This window comes from Cyanistes caeruleus, chromosome 11 (genome assembly GCF_971803275.1).
Source record: "Cyanistes caeruleus chromosome 11, bCyaCae1.hap1.1, whole genome shotgun sequence".
Classification (NCBI taxonomy): domain Eukaryota; kingdom Metazoa; phylum Chordata; class Aves; order Passeriformes; family Paridae; genus Cyanistes; species Cyanistes caeruleus.
Window position 1 is genome coordinate 3,894,507 of NC_141711.1, and position 8,389 is coordinate 3,902,895.

General features: G+C 44.7%; 1 long non-coding RNA gene across 3 annotated transcripts; it reads left to right on the top strand.

The window, feature by feature from the left end:
- The first annotated feature begins 779 nt into the window (after positions 1-779).
- On the top strand, positions 780-8,298 carry LOC111934960 (uncharacterized). 3 transcript variants are annotated; one of them, XR_002867531.2, is made up of 4 exons: positions 942-1,142; positions 2,549-2,825; positions 6,959-7,102; positions 8,108-8,298. It is a non-coding gene; the product is annotated as an uncharacterized LOC111934960 (long non-coding RNA). The 3 variants fall into 3 exon arrangements; XR_002867532.2 differs by lacking the exon at positions 6,959-7,102 and having other exon boundaries at positions 843-1,142; XR_002867530.2 differs by lacking the exons at positions 6,959-7,102; positions 8,108-8,298 and having other exon boundaries at positions 780-1,142; positions 2,549-3,384.
- Positions 8,299-8,389: the final 91 nt, after the last annotated feature.

Sequence of the window (8,389 nt, forward strand, 5' to 3'; positions counted from 1 at the left end):
ATTGTAGGATCATATTAAAAAGTGCAGATGTTACCAAGGAGCAGGGATTTTTCATATGTCTGAAACAGGGTCTGTGCCCCTTTCTCATAGGGCAGTACAGGTATGTTCTTGCAAAAGAAATGAGAATAATTAATTCTGGCTATTAACAGGGTACAAGAGGCTAAAGTTAACCCAGTTGTGCTGGTAAAAGTTTCTAAGGAACACCAAGGGTGCAGAGACACTGCACTGGCTGCTGTAAGCGAGAGCGATGACTTAATGAACGAGAGATGCACTTGCATCGCAACTCAGGCTCAGCTGAGCAACAGCAAAAACTATTTGAAACGTCTTTTTGTCAACATCTGTTTGTCTCTGAGTTCATGAAAGTGGAAAAGAATCTCATTGATTTATTTTTTTCTTGTGTTGAAATTTTGCACAATTGTTTCAGTTATTTTGGCAGCCAAAATGATACTGGAATGTTTCACCTTCTTTTTCCAAGTTTTTGAGCGGAGTTGTTCAGTTGAGGTTTGTCACATAAACCATGAGGTTTTACTTCTGCTGCTAGCCAAATTATAATCTTTATAACATAAGCCTTTTGTTGTTTATTTCTTTTTCTTTAAAACTCCAGCTTCTGGAATCATGAGAATGCATGAAAATCTCTACTCCTGCTTTCTGTCATATGTTTGTTTTCCCTTGAGTTTTTAGCACTGAGAACTATGGAGAAACTTCTGGGTGTCATCTGAGAGATGAAAAATAGAATTCATTAACATTTTTTTTTGTTTGTTTTGTTTTGTTGGTTTTGTTTTTTAAATACCACTGGGATAATTTTCGGAAACTATGACTCATGATTTTAATGTTTAGATTTGGCAGTGCTGTAGTTCTCCCTAGGACCAGGAGTGTTGGAAGAAGCCATGTGGGGCTCATCTCCACGGACAAGTTCCAGCACAGAGAGCCAGGGTGTGAATTCACAGTGCCCTACTTAGGTTGCACAGATTCCCCATGAGGATGCAGAGTGTGCAGTACCTGCCCTTTGGAAGCATTCTCAGGGCATGTCTCTGTGACATCCAGCCCTGGAGCTCTCACCAACCTTCTCCAGCTCTGGACTGAAGGCAGCAGAGCCATTCCATGCTTCAAACTGCACTTACTGACATGAACACAGCTCCGAGGTGAGGCTGCTGTGGGGGTACTGAGCACCTCCCAGCTGTGCTGGGCTCTGTGGTTGTAGTGGGTGGGTTATCTTTGGGTGCTCCAGGTGATGCTGAGCCTCCTCAGGTGCCTAGGGCTGGCTCCTCCTCCTGGCACCCACCCCCTGCATCTGAAGGGGAAACTGAACTGGTCCATTTTCTGACTGTTGGTGAGGACTCGAGGCTCTGGAGCCAACCTTTCCATGCAGAAAAACCGAATGTGCTCAGCAACAGCCCAGGGCCCTGCAGGGAAAGCAGTGACCCCTGTGTGACCTCTGGGGGGCTTTGTCAGGCTTGTATGACTTGGTTTAACACCAGAACTTGTCTGTGGGTTCCCAACCTTCAGATTGCTCTGAGCATGGCTTGGCTCCTCGAGTCACAGGGATGGGAAAACTCTTGGGCACCCAGTGGGCAATACAGTGGGTGAGGATGGCATGATCTTGAGGGAGAAGTTTGAAGTTCCTTTTGGCTGTCCCCATCAACTGTAGAGGGAAAAAAAGAAAATGAGCAGTGGGGAATACCCGGTAAAGGGGGACAAGGGGGAAAAGAAGTCACTTAGGAATTATTCAGCCCCTAGTGATGGAAAAGCTGGGGTAGCTGTGGGATACCTGCTGTACCCAAGGCCAAGTTTGAGCAGCTGCTGAGATAAAACCCAGGAGACAGAGATGTTGCTGCTAGAGCAGCTCCTGTGGCCAGGCCAGGTGGAGGGAAGAAGCTGCTGTGGCTGGAGCCCTCCAGGAAGGGTGCTCTGCCATGGGAAAACCAGGACGCTGCAGGGCGCACTGGGGCGGAGGAGGGCTGGGAGCAGGCTGAGGTCTCTGCCCCTCAGGAAGCTGTGAGGGATTTGTGTGTTTTCCAAGGCAGCAGAGACAGGATGCTGAGGGGTGGGAGAGAGACAGATTTCCTTCTGCAGTGAATAGACTGGGGTGGGGGATGGCGGCTCCAATTTAACCCTTGCCTGTTCCTTTCATCTCCAAAATGAAATGGTGGCTTAGGAAACCATTCCAACAAACTGCATAAATGAGAGGCACAAAAAGTACTGGGTTGTTGGCACCAAGGTGATGCTGTGAGTTTATTATCCCAGTTCTCTCGCCCCCAGGCATGTCTCCCTGGCTCTGGCATTCCTTTTTACTTTGAAGTTTGTTTGTTCAGTGGCACTGGCATTGCTATGACCCACATGAACACCAGTGATGCCAAGGGAGAGGCTTATGGGGCATTACCTTGCATCAGGTAGAAGCAGCTCTTGGAAGACAGCTGCAGATTTGGGTGCTGTAATAATTTTTCAGTAGAAGCCTGAAAAGATGGGATTTCATTTGTCTTTTACATCAAGGGTGGGGAAAAACATCTTAGGAGTAACTCCTGGAATGGTTTCTGTTCTTGTTCAACAGTGAAGGCTCTTCTGCATCTCTTGTAAGGTCATTAGTAGGACAATCTAGAGGAGAAGTGGAAGAAAACCCAACTACCATCACTCCCACTCCCACCAAACCCTTGGAAATGCTGTGGAAATAGGACCTGCGTGAAGACCTTTAGGGCATAAGCACATGAAGTGTTTGGGAGAGGTACCTGGAACATGGGAATCCAGAGAAAACTACTTTGTTTACTGCACCAAAGTCTCCCAGAGCTGTGGAGAGTCCGCACGGATGAAAGTTGGCAGCCAGGCTGCAGGTGTGGTGAAAGAGACGTGTTTTCTAAACACTCCAAATACTTATTGCTCCGGTCTTTTGTAGATAAAGATCAGCTCTGACTTTAAAAGAAATTACAGCAGAAGTGCTTGTATCTGGGAGGATGAATACCTGCTTCCAAGTTGGGCTTTGTAGAATTGAACTTCATAAACAAATTACTTGCTGGGATTAACCAAGTCAGAGGGTTGAAGGAAATGTGCCTCTGACTCTGACAGTATCGGGGTGGAAGCTGTAATGTGTTGACCAGAGAATTATCCTGGGTAGGAACAAACAGCCACAAGGTTCTTGGGTGTGAGGTTTCCCATTAAAACAATAACTTTCCTCTGAAAAAAACCCATGGCAGAAAAAAATAACCCTCCTGAAAGCCTGATTTTTTTCTGAGATTCAAAACACTGACTTGACTCTGCAGATGTTTGATGTGCAAGGATGGCAGAGAGCAGCTGTGAATGAGAAAGAGCTAAGAATTTATAGGAAAACATCTGGTATCTAGACTGACCCGATAAAGAGTTTTCAGTAGCTCTGAAAACAATTTTGCCCTGTGATTGTGCTAATTTCATGAGCAAAAGCAGTCCTTGCACTGACCTCATTCAGTTTTATGAGTTTGAAGGTTGGAATACACAGATATTGGCCGACTTGTCCCTATGGTAAAGGTGACTTTAAAAAAAACAAACAATAAACAAATATAAAACAAGAAAAATTGAATGTTTTTGTGATGACATAGGCAAAAATATTGCAAAAACAAAATAAAAAACATTTAAAGCCTGAAATAGAGGGGCAGACAAGACAAGCTGACCTTCCCAGAGCCTGCTTCGAGAAACAAAAACATTTCCTCATGCCAAGCATGCTCTGCATGAGCTGAGTTTGCTTGGTCTCAAGCTGATGACAGTGTCTTTTGCTGCTTTTTACAAAACAAATGCAATGGGGAAGATGGTTCTCTGTTAGGGCAATATTTTTTTCTTTCTTCCAACTGGGATATCAAGTGCCTGTCTGGTATCTGAGCCCATTCACAAACTGGGCAAGGCTGGACAAGCCATTTCACCCGGGATGAAAATCCTACCACAGCAGGAAAGTGCAAGGATTGAAGGAAATACTGCTTTGTGCTGTTTGGAAATTATTCACTTTACTTGGGATAAAAATATATATTTATGGGGAGATTTCCACCCTTTTTTAGGTGGGATTAGCTATGCTTTGGTGCTCACAGCAGTTGACAAGGAGGAGACAATGGGAGAACACGATGTGTTGTGCTGTTGTCTAAAAGCAGACGGGTAGGTGGGAACCTTCAGGCAGGTTTCTGCCTGCAGTGCTTCTGGTTTGGTACACCTGGCCCATGGCAGGCAAACCTGGATTGCCCTGTGTGTCCTCATGAACCTGAGCACAGGGCTCAGGTCTCAGCAGCCACCAGTGTCACTGTGTGTCCCCTGAGAGCTGACAGCATGGGCAGAGGCAGTGCTGCCTGCAGAAATGCTCTGGAGGTCGGTGTGGGGGAGAGGGAGGGTGGGGGGTTGTGCTGGGATGTGTGGGCTGTGCAGAGTGCAATGTGTGAGTGGGACATGAGTGCAGGTGACATCCCTCCCTCCAATGAGCCCTGTCCATCCCATCCGCTCCAGCCTCCTCCCCCAGGCTCCAGCCAAAGTTCTCACCCCATCCAACTGCTCCAATTTGTGCTGTGAGTTTTTTTCTTTATTAAGAAATAAATTTCTTAATAAAGAAAATTTCTTGGACTCTGTTTTTGAGTCCAGCTCCTTTTAATCTGTCCCTACCACGACTGAGGTTAACTGAGTTTCCTGCCCAGCAGCCTCTGTGGCAAATTAGAGAGAACCAGTGAGACACTGTCAATAAACTTCCCACTGTATAGATTTTGTCCAGCAGAGCCTGAATAAATTGGGTCATGCTGCCATATGTAATCCATGCACTTGAGGTTTGACCTAGCTCCTGTGCAAACCAGTGGGCAGGGATGTGTCTGGGAGCTGGACTGGAGCTCTGGCTGAGACAGCCGAATTTTGAAAGAGCTGGGGTGGAGCCGTGCCGTTCATTTTTGTGGACCAGTTTCATTTGTATGGGAAGATGATTGATGTCTTCCCGCGGGAGCTTTTGTCTGTTCTGGAGTGTGTCTCGAACAACATTGCCAAGATACCTTGGGGCTGGGTTAGGTAATTATTTTGTGATTAGATACTGAAATCAAATAAATAAGTTAATCATTTTACAAGTTCAGAAGAAAATACATTTATTTAATCTGAAACTTCTTCACAATAGCAATGCATAACTCTGTCTTTTTCTGCATGGTGTTGGCCTCAGGTCAGATGATTTCCCACCAAACCATTCACTAGCATTCCATGGCCCTGATAAAGCAAAGTCACCTGTTCAGAAGGAGGCAGGATTCTTGTCTTTCTCTCTTTTGGGCAGTTGATGAGAACCCTGCAAGTGGTGGTGATGGGCCAGCCTGGCTGCCATCAGTTGTCACAGTTCATATTGGCAGCACAGAAAAGATTAGTGTGCTAACAGGGGAGACTCCTCTTTTGAAAAGAGGCTTTAAATGATGTCAAGAACCACCACAACGATATGGTTTTTACATAAATAATAATTAATTACATGTAAATCAGACTTTTCCCCACCCCTTCCATTAGTATCGTCTTTGCTAAGCTCTCTGTCTTGTTTCTGTCCGCTCACTCTGAGTAGTTGAATGGCAACAGACATCATTTGCAATGCTAACGTCAGATACGGGTCAAAATGGACAAGGAAAACACAACCCGGGGTTTTATCACTGCAATAACAACTAGTTCTGTCTAGAGATGGCAGTGTCCTGGGGTTTAACCTCTTCACTGCCACAGAGTCAGAAACAGCAGGGATTTACTTTCCTTGGTTTCCTGCTCTGCTGTTTCTAACTTATTCTCAGCCCTTTCCTCCTCCTTGCCACTCTCTTTCTCCCCCCCTTCTCTCCCCTTTCTGGTGTTTACAAGAGCATCTGCTAGTGTTTATCTCCCAAGACACAGGAGACTGTTGTTTTCATAGATATGTAACTGGCCTAAAAGCTTTAATCTTTGTTGATGTTGGACTTTTGGATTAAAAAATAGTCATAATAGTGGAAAAACTTAAGATGAAATAATACTTCAGCACAGAACACTTTGGAGACAGCATCAACAGAAAACCCTTCACAGGGAAAGCTGCAATTACTGCATCTCCTTCACAGGCAGTGCTGAACTTGTGGGGAGAGCAGGGCAGGGAGTGAGGAGACCAATTCCCTGAGATGAGACTGCTTGTTCCACTGGAAGCTGAAAGTGTGGCATCTCCTCGTGGGCATTTCTGCATGTGCTCCTGGAGCAGGAGTTTAAGCAGACCCAGAAATGCCAACAAGATGTTAGAAATCTGTTTCCATCTCTGCTGGCTTCCAATGCTGCCTTCCAGGAAGGCAGGGAAGGAGCTGATCTGGATTTTAGCAGTTACACTACACATGACCTGGGGTTTGTATCCCCTCTGGAGTAAAGGCTGTGCTGGAGGTCAGAGGAGGAGATGGTGTCTTGGATTTGGTCTCTTGCTCTAGAGAAGTATGCTGGTTTTCTCTGAAAGCTTCAGAGATGCTGAGATTGGGTTAATTAGAAGTTGTCAAGATACAGCAAGAAGTGTTGCTGTCATCGGAGAGATGTAGAAAGTGTTACAGAAATTGGGTAGCAAAAGGCAGGTAGGTGTCTGCTATCTGCAGAAGATCTTATTTGCTGCCTTCCCAGGGGACTAGGCACTGTCCCAAACCTGCAGCAAAGTCAGCTAGGCTGGAAGCAGACCTGCAAAATCCTGGTGCCTGCTGCTTTCCTAGCAAGAATATATTCAGTTGCTAATATTGTAAATGCTTGGTAGTACATTTTTATAGCAATAGCATTTATGTAACTTAAGATTTTTATGTAATTTAGGATTTTAAATTAAATTTCTTAATTCAGGTGCTGCATACCTCACTTTCCACCCCTGCTCTCCTGCCACATAAGGTGTAAACCCGACTGCAACCTCTCCCAACTTTTTTGGGATAAAACATTTTTGGAAAACCCTCACTTTGGGAAGGCGGTGAGCCGATGCAAGGGAGCTTAGCAGTAATGAACCAAGCTAATAAATTACCTAATGTCACCTTAGGATAGGTCTGTGGCCGCCTGTCACACAGCAGCACATCAAGCTGGAGATGCACAGTCGGTCTCTCCTGACCTTTGTACCTCCTCCTGCTAACCAGGGATCTGGTTCTGGAAAAGACCAGGCCTGTGGAGTCCTGCAAACTGAAGGGTAAAATATTAATAAGCCAAAGAGGAGCTGGAGGTGTCAGTGAGGCTCCTGCACAGCACAGCCATGGGGGAGAGTGCTGCTGGTCTCCACACAAAGGGAATGGCAAACGGTTTCTCCGCAGAAAATTTCACCCAACCAATTTTTTTTGCATGCAAAAATGCAGATTCAGCAGCACCAAAACGGTCTGTGCACACATGCCAAACTTGTCATTTATAAAAACTCAAAAAAGCTCTGACAAATGCTGAAGCTGTTAGTTTTGACACTTCTGACATGAAACACTTTGATTTTTCATTTTGAAACTACTTTGTGTTCAAAATGTCCTTTAATTTTATTTTCAAGCAAGGGGGTGTGTGTCTTTTTTCTTATTCCCCCAAAAAAATCAAAATTGAAATGAAATCTTCAGATTGACTCAACATGAAATTGTTCTTGGATTTTTGATTTCACAAGGCTTTTTTTTCTTAGATGTGTTTGGCTTCAAGTCACTTCTTTTTCACCCCCAAAATTTGCCAGTTGGTTTATCAAGAACCACAGCGAACATCAGCCCCTTTGAAGGGGTGCAGCTGCCACAATAGAATATTTTTTTCATGGCTGTCAGTTGCAGAAAGAAGGGAAAAAAAAAAAAAAAAAGGAGCCTTGCTTTTGCTTTCCAGGAGATTGAGTTCATTTTCTATCTGACAGGGATAAATAATAAACAGTATTTTTATTTTTTTTTTCTGCTGTGAGGGATTGTGTTACGTTATCTGTTTAAACATTCCGTTACATTTTAGTAATGTGAATAATGATTATTCCTGTGCTTCTGAGCTCTCTCTCTTGGCTCGGGCTCCGGAGGTTCAGGAGACACCTGGCATTGTTGACAGAGTGCTGAACTTGAACGCCTCTCACTGTGACAGGGCAAGCCCAAATATTTTGGGAAGAGTCCTTGTTATGTTACGACAGGGGTTGGTAGCACTGATGCTGGGGACGGGTTTTGCTTTAATACAGAGCTGATTATGCTTTATTATTCAGGGAACAGCATGAGCTTTGGCAGGCAGGCTGCTGGGAGAAGAAGGATTGCACTTGGGCACTTCTTATTTGTAGGATGTGCTGAAGGTCTTCCAAGAAGATGCTGTCTCTCAGAAGAGGCCAGGATGGGAGGCCCTGAAAGGCGTTTTTCTGTGGGTGAGAAAGCGGAAGAAATAAAGCTTTTTTCAAAATAATATGAATGTTTAATGTAGTCCCTACATGTAGACAAATACCTGGGGAAGAGCTTGTATTAAAATACCTTATTAATCATATTTTCCATCCCTC